This window comes from Oreochromis niloticus, linkage group LG3, assembly GCF_001858045.2.
Source record: "Oreochromis niloticus isolate F11D_XX linkage group LG3, O_niloticus_UMD_NMBU, whole genome shotgun sequence".
Classification (NCBI taxonomy): domain Eukaryota; kingdom Metazoa; phylum Chordata; class Actinopteri; order Cichliformes; family Cichlidae; genus Oreochromis; species Oreochromis niloticus.
Window position 1 is genome coordinate 85,658,815 of NC_031967.2, and position 11,904 is coordinate 85,670,718.

The following is an 11,904-nucleotide window of genomic DNA, read 5'->3' on the forward strand; positions in this document are numbered from 1 at the left end:
CTTCATAATAATAAAGTATTCTGACTTTATTATTGTGAATCCTCACAGTCATGTTGCAGCTCTGCTTTGCTTTAAGAAAATGTTCTACCAGGATGTTACTTTCCTAAACGTGTTCTCCAAATGTTCCCAAAGACTTTGTTCTAAGTAGTTCTACATGATGAAACATTCACACTAAGTTTAAGAAGGACACACAAACACCATCTGTCCTTTCATCATGTGTACAAACGTGTTCAGATGTCAAATGTACCGTGAATGGATGCAAATGTGGATCGTTCCAATAAAATGAGACAGTTTTGTAAGTGGATCCCAGTTTGAAGTTCATTGAAACCTATAAGAACATGTTATTCAAACCAACTTTATCCAACAGGAAGAAGCATCAGGGGAACAGGAAACATTCAAACATGTTTACTGTAAGAACTGCACAAAGGAAGGAAACACAATCCTACACACGACCACTTTAAAATGGACATTTAGCTTTTCAAACATCAGGGAGTGCTGCAATAACAACACTGTGCCCGTTCTGATCAGATTGAAAGATTTATAGAGATTTATCCATGTGCTGGAAAAGGATTTGATATCAACATATATGCAGATTAGTAGGAGCATTTTCTTCATATTGATTTAGAGTTCAGTACTAGGAATATGTAGAATTAACATCTGTGTACATGACGAGTGATGAAAACTTTCAAAGGACGTCAGACTTGGCGTCTCTATCTGTGCCTGTCCCAGAAGAACCTACCTGAGGGATTATTAAAGATCTGTCTATCTAGAAAGACTTGCATTGATTCACAGTGTACAATTCTTTCTAATCTATTAACATCTTCCTCCAAATCCTGTTTCTGCTGCATCAGAAGGGCTCAAACCTCCTGCTGTTGTCTGCTGGACCATCAATTCTACTTTATGATGATCTTCAAAGATAAAAACGTGAGTTTATTTGTGAACTCTGTGAAATGCGTCTGATGTTTAGTTTGAACCAATCCTGTGTCAGCTGCAGCCACATCATTGCCACGCATACAAATGGCTGCGTTCCTGTTTAGACCTGCTGGCTGTCAATGGGCTTCATTCCATTTCAGACTGCCGGTGGTCGCTGTGATCTAAACTCAACATGGCTCCTGTGTTAGAAGAGACGATGATTTTAAACTTTGCACATTGAATAGTTTCTTTCCAACACTATGGAGCTACCAGCCCAGTATATGTAGCCCACAGTAGATGGAGTTATCAAGCTGCACTGACAAACATCAGGACTCATGTGATCCCTACATGTGGACCTTTCACACATGGATCCAAGTGCAGATTCAACTCTGCATTACATTTGACTTCAGCTGTTACACACTTTCATTTTCTAGCTGTGTCACTTCCTGCTTTTTGGATCAGAGAGTTTATCCATGTCCACAAATGTTTGGCTGCATATTTGTATCATCTATATTTTCCAGTCTTCATACAGCCGATATTTCATGTGGACTCCAATCTGCCACCTGCCATCACGTTTTCAGGGTTCATTCAGTGTTGAAATGTAGGACAAACAGCAGCACATGTTCTCTAAATGTTTGCAGTCATTTTAAATGAAGCTGATACTACATGAGACATTTTCCACATTTATTGTCTTTGAACAGAGAATAATAAAGCCATCAAACATATACAGGCTGTGCAAATACAAACTTCTGTGGTGCATTTGATGACCTGCAGATGAGAACAAGTCGGGCTTTTCAGTCCTAACACAACTTCTTTGTTCTCAATACTACAAAACCTTCAAAGACTGATATGCAAGTTTGCATGAATCACCAACACAGTTGTGTTTGTTTCTAGTATAGTTATAAATAAGCTGATCAAATATCTGCTGACTGATTAGATCCAGTATCTATTACAGATGAACTGGATATCACAGCATGTTGTTAATCCGTCATATCAAACTAAACAGTGTTGCTGCTGTAAATATCCTCCAATAAAGTCAGATGGGCTGAGGGCTGCTGTTGCCAGGTAACGATGATGTCACACTGGACCTTCTGATCTTTAGCATCGTAGCGCTCGGAGTCTGATGTTGGCTCATGTGTTGTCATACACCAACATGACGTTCTACTAGTCAAGGCCTCACCTTAACCCACTGATGCTGATCACACAGACCCACTAATAGAACTGTTTTATCAGGTTTATGCAGCATCACCATTAATGTCACATTTAATCAGACCACATTTACATTACAAGCCCACTACAACCATTATCAACATGTTAAATTACATTATACATCTGCACTGATTTAAAGTATTTTAACCTGGTTCATTTTTTCCACCTTAACAGTTTATAACTAAAATCAAACAAGATATTTGACCCTTTCTAATTAAATATTTCATTTTAAACTTTTATAATTGAAATTAAACAAGTGTATTTAACAGTGAAACCAGAGTGAAGCTGCTCATATAGAGTCCAACCCAGGCTAAAGTAAGTTGAGTAGAGCAGCATCATCAAGTGTCGGCTCTCTGAACACGGTGCAAGATCGCCATCTGCAGGACAAAACTAGTTTTTCTCACCCTCCTCGTCAACGTCAAGATGATGTCATCATATAGCAACTGATTCCCTGTCCATCTGGAACAAAGCATTTACAGAAAATACAAACACCAACAACACATATCAACATCAACAAATACCAGCATATTTTCTTTGACATTGAGTAGAGTGAACCTCTCCCTTGGTTGATTTCCTGCTCGCAGCATCAGCTGACCTCTGACTTCCTGGTTAAGGTTCTCAGTGTTGACTGGAACATCAAATCGGACTCACACCATGTTCTTGTAATGTGGTCTGTGAGCTGTTTGAAGAGCATCTCTGGCCTAAACACAATAGGAAGAACAACAACACGGCAAAAAAACACATTTCCATATTTGATGAAGGGCACTGTAACTGGAATTGGTAACATTCATCTGATGCTGCTTTGGATTTATCTTCTGTTTTAGATCAACTTTGATCACTTAGAGCCATCTTAAGTCCGTTTTTGTTCTAACTTCTCACTAACATCTCACTTGATTTCAGGTACCTGCTGTTCCCCACCTGCCCTGTAGGTGGCCTCAGTGTGCCTCAAACCATTTACAGATGATTACGTGTCGTTCACAGTTCATATTTAAATAGAAGACGTGGGACGTTGAAGCAGTTTAAACGCGTCCATCCATCCATGAACATGTAAGAAATCAAAATAAAGGTTTGCTTCATGTCTGAAATATGTAGGAAATATTCTGGCTGTAACAGTTTGGGTCAAAGTGCAGATGTTCCAGATGTTCTGCAGTCTCTCTGTGTTCCATGTTGGACCAAAGTGAAGCTTTTTGATGTGACTGCAGGAATGTGAAGTGTAACTCTGAGCTTTAGGAAATGAAACTAAATGGACTTTTTCTCCTTTATTTATAGGAAAGTGTAGGAGAGCAACAGATGAACAAGTGTTACTGTAACAGGAAACACAAACACGTCATCAGAGGATCATCATTGTTCATCATTATCACTGTTTCCTTGTTCTGTCACAAACACACAACACTTCCTGCTCTCTCTCTGATGGATCTGATTGGCTGTTTCATTCACAGGAGGTCAGGGCGTCACACAAACAGCTTTAACTGCACAACGACACACTTTAAATCAATTACAGACAAACCTGTGTGTTTGATTTATGAAGAAATAATAAAGACGTGAAGCTGTCCATAAAGCAGCTTCTCACACAAACTCTGCGTAATAAAGAGCTGTGACTGCTATGAACTGCTTATGATGACTGCATGAAGCTCTCAGCTGAAGCTTCATTCATTTATTTTAATGTTAATGTCGCCTTTTTAAGTCTGTGTGAGGGTTTTAATGAAACACATTAAAGGAGCTTCTTTGATTAGAACCAAATTCATGTTGATTTTCAGCCTGAAATGATAAAAACTTTAATAATTCTGTTTATAATCATCAACCTGGAGACTAATGAAAAGTATAATAGTAATAAAAAGCCTTTATTATTTGAGTAATGCCTGAATCTGCTCAGACACAGAGACAACACTGAGGTGTTAATGACAGTTTGAATTAAAAACAAAGTGCTTTTATTGTGAAAATCTGCCTCCTGCTTCTTTAAATAATTTTTATGTATTTTTTAATCTCACAGAGAAACATTGAGGCATTAATCTGACACAGTTTGATCAGCAGCTGTGTTTTCACAGACATTTCACTTTGATTTGTTCAGATTGAGCAGAGAGGAGTGGCTCTCTGTGTGCGCACTGCTGAGAAACAGGAGCTCATTTCTGCTTTGTTTCATGAAAACAGTGTTATGGGGAAACAATAAGTTCAGCCTCTGAACTCTCAGCGTGAGGACTGAGTGAAGAGTTTCAGAGTTTTGTCTCACAGCTTTTAGCGTCTACACAAAGAGCCAATTACGCACTTGTCTTGAGAACATCTCCACCTCCTAAAAACAAACTCTGCTACTAGCAGCTGTCACAACCACAACAGACAGAAGACTGGATTTCTTCAGGCTCAGATTTCATTGCTCAGATTTCATGCAGTTTGCAGTAAATTGTGTGTCACAGACTTTGTAGTTCACATTTATGTGACTCGTTTAAATCTTCTCCTCCTGAAAGTGAAACTCTTACAAACACATCAGGCCACAACCTGCTGCAGGTTAATGATTGATCTAAAGACAGCTGACCTTTGAGCAGGAACTTGTGAGTCTTTTATTGTGTTTAATGCTCAGTGCTGAAGCCCACATCATATTATTTGTTCTCAGGGTTGTTCGGCGTGGCAGTCAGAACAGAAACTTTCTGCAGATTAATTATTGATCAAACTAAAGTCATATTAAGGAGCTACTGGCACGGAGTCAGAGCAGAGCTCAGAAATCTGAAATATATCAAAGTATATTAAAGTTAAAGAGTTTAGAGAACACTGTTTGGTTAGCTGCCTCAAAGGCAGATGACTCTCAATATCACAAGATCAGGTGAGATTTCAGACCAAGGAAAATCACTGGGATTATCTGTGAAGAGGCAGAAGAGCATAGACGTGGTCTACCTTATAGCCATTTTGAAAAGGTAAGAGTGAATCTGTCTTCGTTCATCTACATGGAAACATAAAACCAAAAAACAAATCAATACAACCAAATCACTCCCAGTTTATTTACAACATTGGACACATACAGTGTAGCTCAGTCAAAACAGCCCAAGGCCAAGTGAAAGTGCTGAGAGGGAAAAGATAATGATAACTGGGTGCAGCAGCTGAGCTTTGACCTGTGAGCTGCAGCTTAAGCCTCTTTTATGGTTCAGTGTTTAATGTGTAAACTGTTTATCACTGCAGAGACGCCTACAGGCTATGTACTGTTGAAAAGTGAATTGTTATATACGGTGTGGCAGCTGACCTTTGAACTGCGAACTTCAGACTCTTTGTTGATGTGACGTGTTTAATGCTCATCTATTGAAGCCTGCAGACACACCCACACATCATGTGATTTGTTTTCAGGGTTGTTTTCAGAGTGTTGGAGCAGAAACCTGCTGCAAGTTAATTATTGATCAAATTAATATCACACAAGGTGCAGCAGCTGACCTTTGACCTGTGAGCTTCAGACTCTTTGCTGGTGTGAAGTGTTTAATGTGACTTCAGCCTGCAGACACAGAGGATGGTTACGGAGAAGAAGCAGAGGATTTTCTCAGTTTCTACACAGACCCGGTCCAGACAGCAGAGCGCTGCAGAGTGAAGACGTTCATGGAAGCTGAGTAAGTGCAACATCCTCTTTGAATCCTGGATCAGGAAGTGACGCCGGTGAATATTTGGTGTTTAAATAAGGTTTCTGTCTTTGACTCAATCTGCTGTCACTGTGTTTTAGAGAGAAATTTGAACCTGAATTTCAGATGTGGTGCTTAAAAGTGCTTGAAAATGTAACTGTATTTCATTCACAATAAATAACTATCTGATTGAATAGTTTTCTTATCAGATAGAGAAATAAAATGAGTCGCAAATGTAAAAGCAAAATTTCCCGCCTGGGCTGCGTCTGTTTCAATATGTGACCCCGCCCCTCCCTCGGACAGTCAGGGATGAGTATACATGTAGTTGGCTGTTTTAACGAGTGTTTGATGGAAAACAACAATGGCGGAGTTTGCGTTCTCCAGTCGCATGATAGGTGAGTGCTAGTAAATAATTTTCCAGTATGTGTACGTTACACATGCTATCTCTTAAAATTATGATTATTATTTTGCTATCAAACTCGCTGGAGAAATGATTGAAATGCACTGAGTGTGATGCAGTATGACAGCGCTATTACGGAATATGCTGTGAACTTAGCTAACATTACTTAGCAGTAATATGAGTTACTTTACTCAAGTGAAAGCTTTAAACATTAGCCCGATACATAACTGGCCAACTTCAGGCTTTCTGATTAACCCTCTGGGGTCGACGGACCCAGACCCAGATAGCAAGGAAACATTGAAACAACGTTGAGTCAATATCAGGCGATGTCATTGAATCAACGTTGAAGTGTGACGTCACACTTGCACCCTTATTTAACGTTGAAACAACGTCAGGTTTTGATGTTGAGTCAATGTTGAAACCTGACATTGATTCAACATTATATTTTCTAACACTGTTGACATTGAAATAATGTCAGATTCTGATATTGAAACACTGTTGAGCTATGGTGTTGATTTTCCACCTCTTTCGCAGTTGCTTTTTATTAAAACAGTTAAATCATGACTGGAAATCTATCTTTCTTTATAGGTATTTTAACCAATACTAAACTACTGCATGTTTCCATCAATACTTAAACCACCTAAACAGATAATTGTACTTATTCCTCAAATTGGACACCCTTTATAAAAATCAAATGTTTCACAATGTATCATGTCAATATTAATATCCTAAAATCAGAAAGCATTGCATGTGATGTAACAGAGAAAAAAAAAACTAAACAAAAAAAGGTCAATAGACATGTTTCGTTTGCCAAATACTTTATTAAAAGACAGTTTCCTATTTAAATTTATATGTTTCACATAAGTTTTTAGTTTTTACTCCGGGATGGGGATGGATGATGTGCGTCCTGCGCCACCCAAAGGATCTGGGGCGTATCGGAGCCATTTCTGCACTGCCTGTGCAAAGACAAACTCTGGCATAGAGTTTGCCCCTAACTGCTGTGTCAGGCCATCTAGGACAAAAATACACACACACACACACACACAAACAAAAAAAGTGAATTAGAGCACATGAATAAGCTCTTGTTATCTGTCTTCAGCAGGGAGAAAGTATGTAAACTCCTAGGCTGATAAACATGAAAGTCACCAGGCGTAAATCTGCAAACTGCCGCATTTGATTCCCAAAGAGCTATGAGTGGAAAAAGTGATAAGTCTTAGCATGGTGTGCCGTGCATCCTTTAAAACAAAATAAACATGGGGACTAAACAAGCTGAAGACCAAAGACTCTCCAGATTAACCGGACATGAAAGTCTTGTTATTAAAAAGACAAAGTAATATAGCAAAAACCGGACATAGGACATGTGAAACACACCCAGCAGATCAATCGATCCCTTTAATGTTCACTTTAGGCTTATAAAACTACAATAAACGGTAAAACTTACCAAATATGCATCTGCACAGCGCTGTATCTTTAAATGCCCTTTTTTGCTTCTTCTGGTCCTTTGTTTTTTTCCCTGCCCAGTTTAGTACTGAGGCCAGCTCGTTTGTAAGGCATAAGCCATTACACGGCGGACTCGCACCTCCAGTGTGGTCCCTCCAATCAAGGCAAAGTGTCTCACCTATAGACACATTTTAAGAGATGGAATTAGCGTGTCTCATGTCTTAAATGTGTATGCAAGTGCTTGTGTGTATGCCGTTGTTATGCATTTAAATCACATCTGACAGCTATTACACTTTATAGATACAAAGTGTACATAAGCTTAATATACTTACCATTGCCTTATTTGCCTCTTGTGATTGAAGAGCTGCCTCTGAATTGTTTAGCTCTTCAATGTTGTGCAAGGGCAAATCCAGAGGCAGTACCCCAGCATCTACCGATTCATTGCAGCTGGTATTGCGGATGGCTCTGACCTCCTCACGGAGTTCGTTAAGAGATCTCGTCAGGTCTGACAGCATAGTTAATATCTTTTGTGAGGTCGCATCTGTTTCAAAGAACAATTCCAGAAAGATTAATGGCTTAAGCAGTGAGAGGCGAAAAACTAATATATCCATAAGTGATGGTGTAACATTCTGCATTCAAGTATTAGTTGTTCTAACTGCTAAAAGTGTTTGCTAGTTTTTGCCTGTCACATATATTTGATATTTGTATATGTAGCTGCCATCACCAGTGTTTGAATTGTGTGTGAATGGGTGGATGACTGAATGTGTAAAGCACTTTGGGGTCCTTAGGGACTAGTTAAAGTGCTGTACAAATATAGGCAATTTACCATTTATACCATGTAAAATCTGAAATTCCAAGATTTTCAAACTTGCCTTGTAATAGTGGCCTCACAGAGTCTCTGGAATCTACAGGAAAGAAATCACAACAAGATGACATTCAGGAGTATAAACTGGTGTTTTGAAGATAAGAGCACAATGACATTGTGATTCAGCTTTAAAACAACTTTAAAAGCATACCATCTATAGGGAAGGCCTCGACATCAGACTCTGCATGCTGGGGAGATCGCAAAGCTGTGTCGTTTTGTGTGTTCTGCCAGAGTGGTGAAAGGTGTATTTAGGAATACAGACAACTTGGCAAAAGAGTTTCCGTGTGTCACACATGTACAAAGACACTAGACAGTATTTTATTACCTGGTATTTTCACTCGAGGGGCAAACCGTTTTTTTGTGGGCTGCTCATCCTCTGAGTCACTATATGTGTACAGGGGATTTGGTCTAAAGAAATAAGTTGAAAACGGTCATAAGTAATTACAAATGTGCTTTTGGAATATTTTTTCCTAAAGTTACAGTTTGATTTATAACAACACACACACAGGAAACGGAGATGTGCAAGAAGGTACAGTATACAAGGAATTTTTGAAGTGCACAAGTGTACACGGCTTTGCAGTTTAAAAAGTTTTCAAAAATTAGGACACAAAAAACTTCTTATTGTTACATTTATACAACACCAATCCAGATGATACCCACCATGGCTTATTAGAAGTCGCACTGGTGCATAGGTGAGCCATGTTGCACCAGGATGAACTCTCCTCTTTACTGCGGCGTGGATCCTGAATGTGTCTTGCGGAGGATATGGAGGCCATGACAATTTCTCCCCATTTATTCATGAACTAGGGACTATTTCTGTACCACCAGTGCTGAACTGCACAATGCACCAGTCTTTCATTTTCATCTTTTTTTAATTTGGAGTCTTTTTTTGCCCTGTCTAGGATAAACAGGAAACAGATAATTACAATATATTTCATAGTCACTACAAAACTTGATCTATTGACTGAACTAAATAATAATTAATAGCACAGTGTGGCATCAAAAAAGGCGCACACGTTTGACACTGCATTTTCTCTGTTTTCCTCGTCCACACGTAAATGCTAAAACGGAGTTTTCGAAAATGTCCACCTTGGCAGGCGTCTTTAAAAATCTCAGTTTTCAGTTAATGGAAACGCAGTTTACGTGTGGACAAAAAGGTGCAAACGCAAGTTAAGTGAGTGTGCAACGTAAAGTTTGAATTGAGTGCGAATTGAAGCAGGTGCTCTCCAATCATTAAAAGTAACAAAGTCATTGAACATGTTTATACAGTTAACTTTACGTTTGTCAATCATATATCACAGATTTACCATTTTTTGTAGTATGTTAAGGTTCAAAATATTGAGGAAGAATACAAAAATAACCACAGATCCGGTCCGGTGCAAATTAGACGGCATTTTAATGAATACACATGTGTGAGTCCGACCGCTGTGCAGATTTCAGCGTCGAACTGAACTTACAATAATTAGACAAAGGTTTTATAGGGTTGGCAGTCTTCCTGTTACCAGGCAGACTCAAACAAAGCATACGTCACTCCAAAACCACAATGACTTTTAACATAGTCTAAAACAGAACATCTTCTTCGGGTCGAAGCCAGGTGCTTCCTCTCAGCTCGCCTTCGCTGTCGCTTATCTTCTGGGACATCTGGTGTACTTCCTGGAACAGACTAACACGTACGCCTCGACTTTGCAGCCATAAGCAAAACATACTTAAACTCTTACCTACTAAATGAGTCTATCTAATTTGTGTGTGCGTGCACGTGCGGGGGCGCGTGCGTGCTGTGTACTGCGTACGTGTCATGACCTCTCTCACTATATGTGTCTGTATGTGTGTTTATGGGTGTCTCGCCCTTACATGCTCTCTTTGCTTTCAGTTTCACTTCTGCAAAAGCCTATAACTTCCTGTCTCATTTTGGAGTTACTCTACGTGGGGGCCTTTTCTTTCACCATGCAGTCTGCATATAAACCTCTAAGATTACAAATTCAACTCAACAGTCCAAAGTGGTTCTTCTTGGACCTGTAATAAAGACTAATATAATACCAATATATTTGAACATCTGAATGCAATATTAATACCTCTTGTATCAATACTCCTTGTATACATATGCTTGCTATATGATTATGATGCAACAGTAATGACAGTAATAACCGTAATAACAAAATAATAAATGGACATAGTAAACATGACAAAAAACAACACTTCGTTCCCAACAAGTACTATGCTAAAAAGCAACTATAGGCAGTTTGCAGTGTAAACGCTGAGTGACACACCTGCTGTCAGACCCGCAGGTTTATCCCTGTGCTGTTCTCATCTGTTACAGTGACACAAACTATTTTTTGGAGTTGCATAAATAATTTGTGTGCCTTCTTATTTGATGCAGAACACCTGATTGTTCTGTAAATAGTTTTAAATGGTTATATAAAAAACGTCTGAGCCTTGGCTGCATTTTTAGGTAAATAGTACCAGATAATTTTATTGTTTGCAAAATATTTTTTAAAAATGTCCAATTTCTATTTGCATTTCAAGTTATGAAAATGATTCGTTAAACATGCTTGTGGTTTTTACAGTCAACAATATCACTTTCTACTAGTATTTTAAATTTTGTCTGAATTTAGATAAATTGTGCTGACACATTATGTCAAAATAAGTAAATAACAGATTATCAAGACGAACAGTTTTTAAAGGTGAAATATGAGGCCAAATCAAAAGTAGTCAAAAACAGCCAATTATACCCTGGACCCCAGAGGGTTAAAGGCTAAAAGTTGTCACCAAGTACTGTTTATATTTGTGTGTATTGCTGCAGCTTTTTTGAGTATTAACTTGGTGCCATTTGTGAAATAATGGTAATATGAGTGATCCATATGGTCACAAAGAATAGCCACTTGTTTCTGTGTTACCAAAGTTCCCCGGCTTTCATTCAAAATGTGTTTATCGTCAGCACCTACACATTAAACTACTTAATCAGTCAGTGCTGTTCTCCATGCCTGTCTGACTGTACATGATGTTATTAGCACAAACACTTTAAACATGATCATTTAGGACTTCAGCAATAATACAGACAGCAATGTAGTTAGCAACAAAACAGTTTTATTGGGAATTAACTTAAAAAACAAACAACAAACATCTGTCTCCTATTTTTTGTCACACAGGAAGGAAGCATCAATATCTGATGAGAAGACTTCTTTCTTTTTTGTTTTTTTTCAACAGGAGAAGAATATCTCTAACAAGTTGATTTGTTCACATTTTCACATTTTAATTTTTAAGTGAAATGTGCATTTTGAGTTTATACACTTTGTATATAAGGGGGCCGTGTGTTTCACCGTTATATTCGGGTCCTACCCTGTCTGCATTACACATCCAGTTCAAGACTAACATTTTTCTAGTTTCCCAAACAGTGAATCAGTGTGTGTGCAGTTCTCTGCAAACTCAGCAGGAATAATTAGTGTGAAGCTTTAACTCTGCTGATCCTCTTTGAATCATGGATCAGCTGA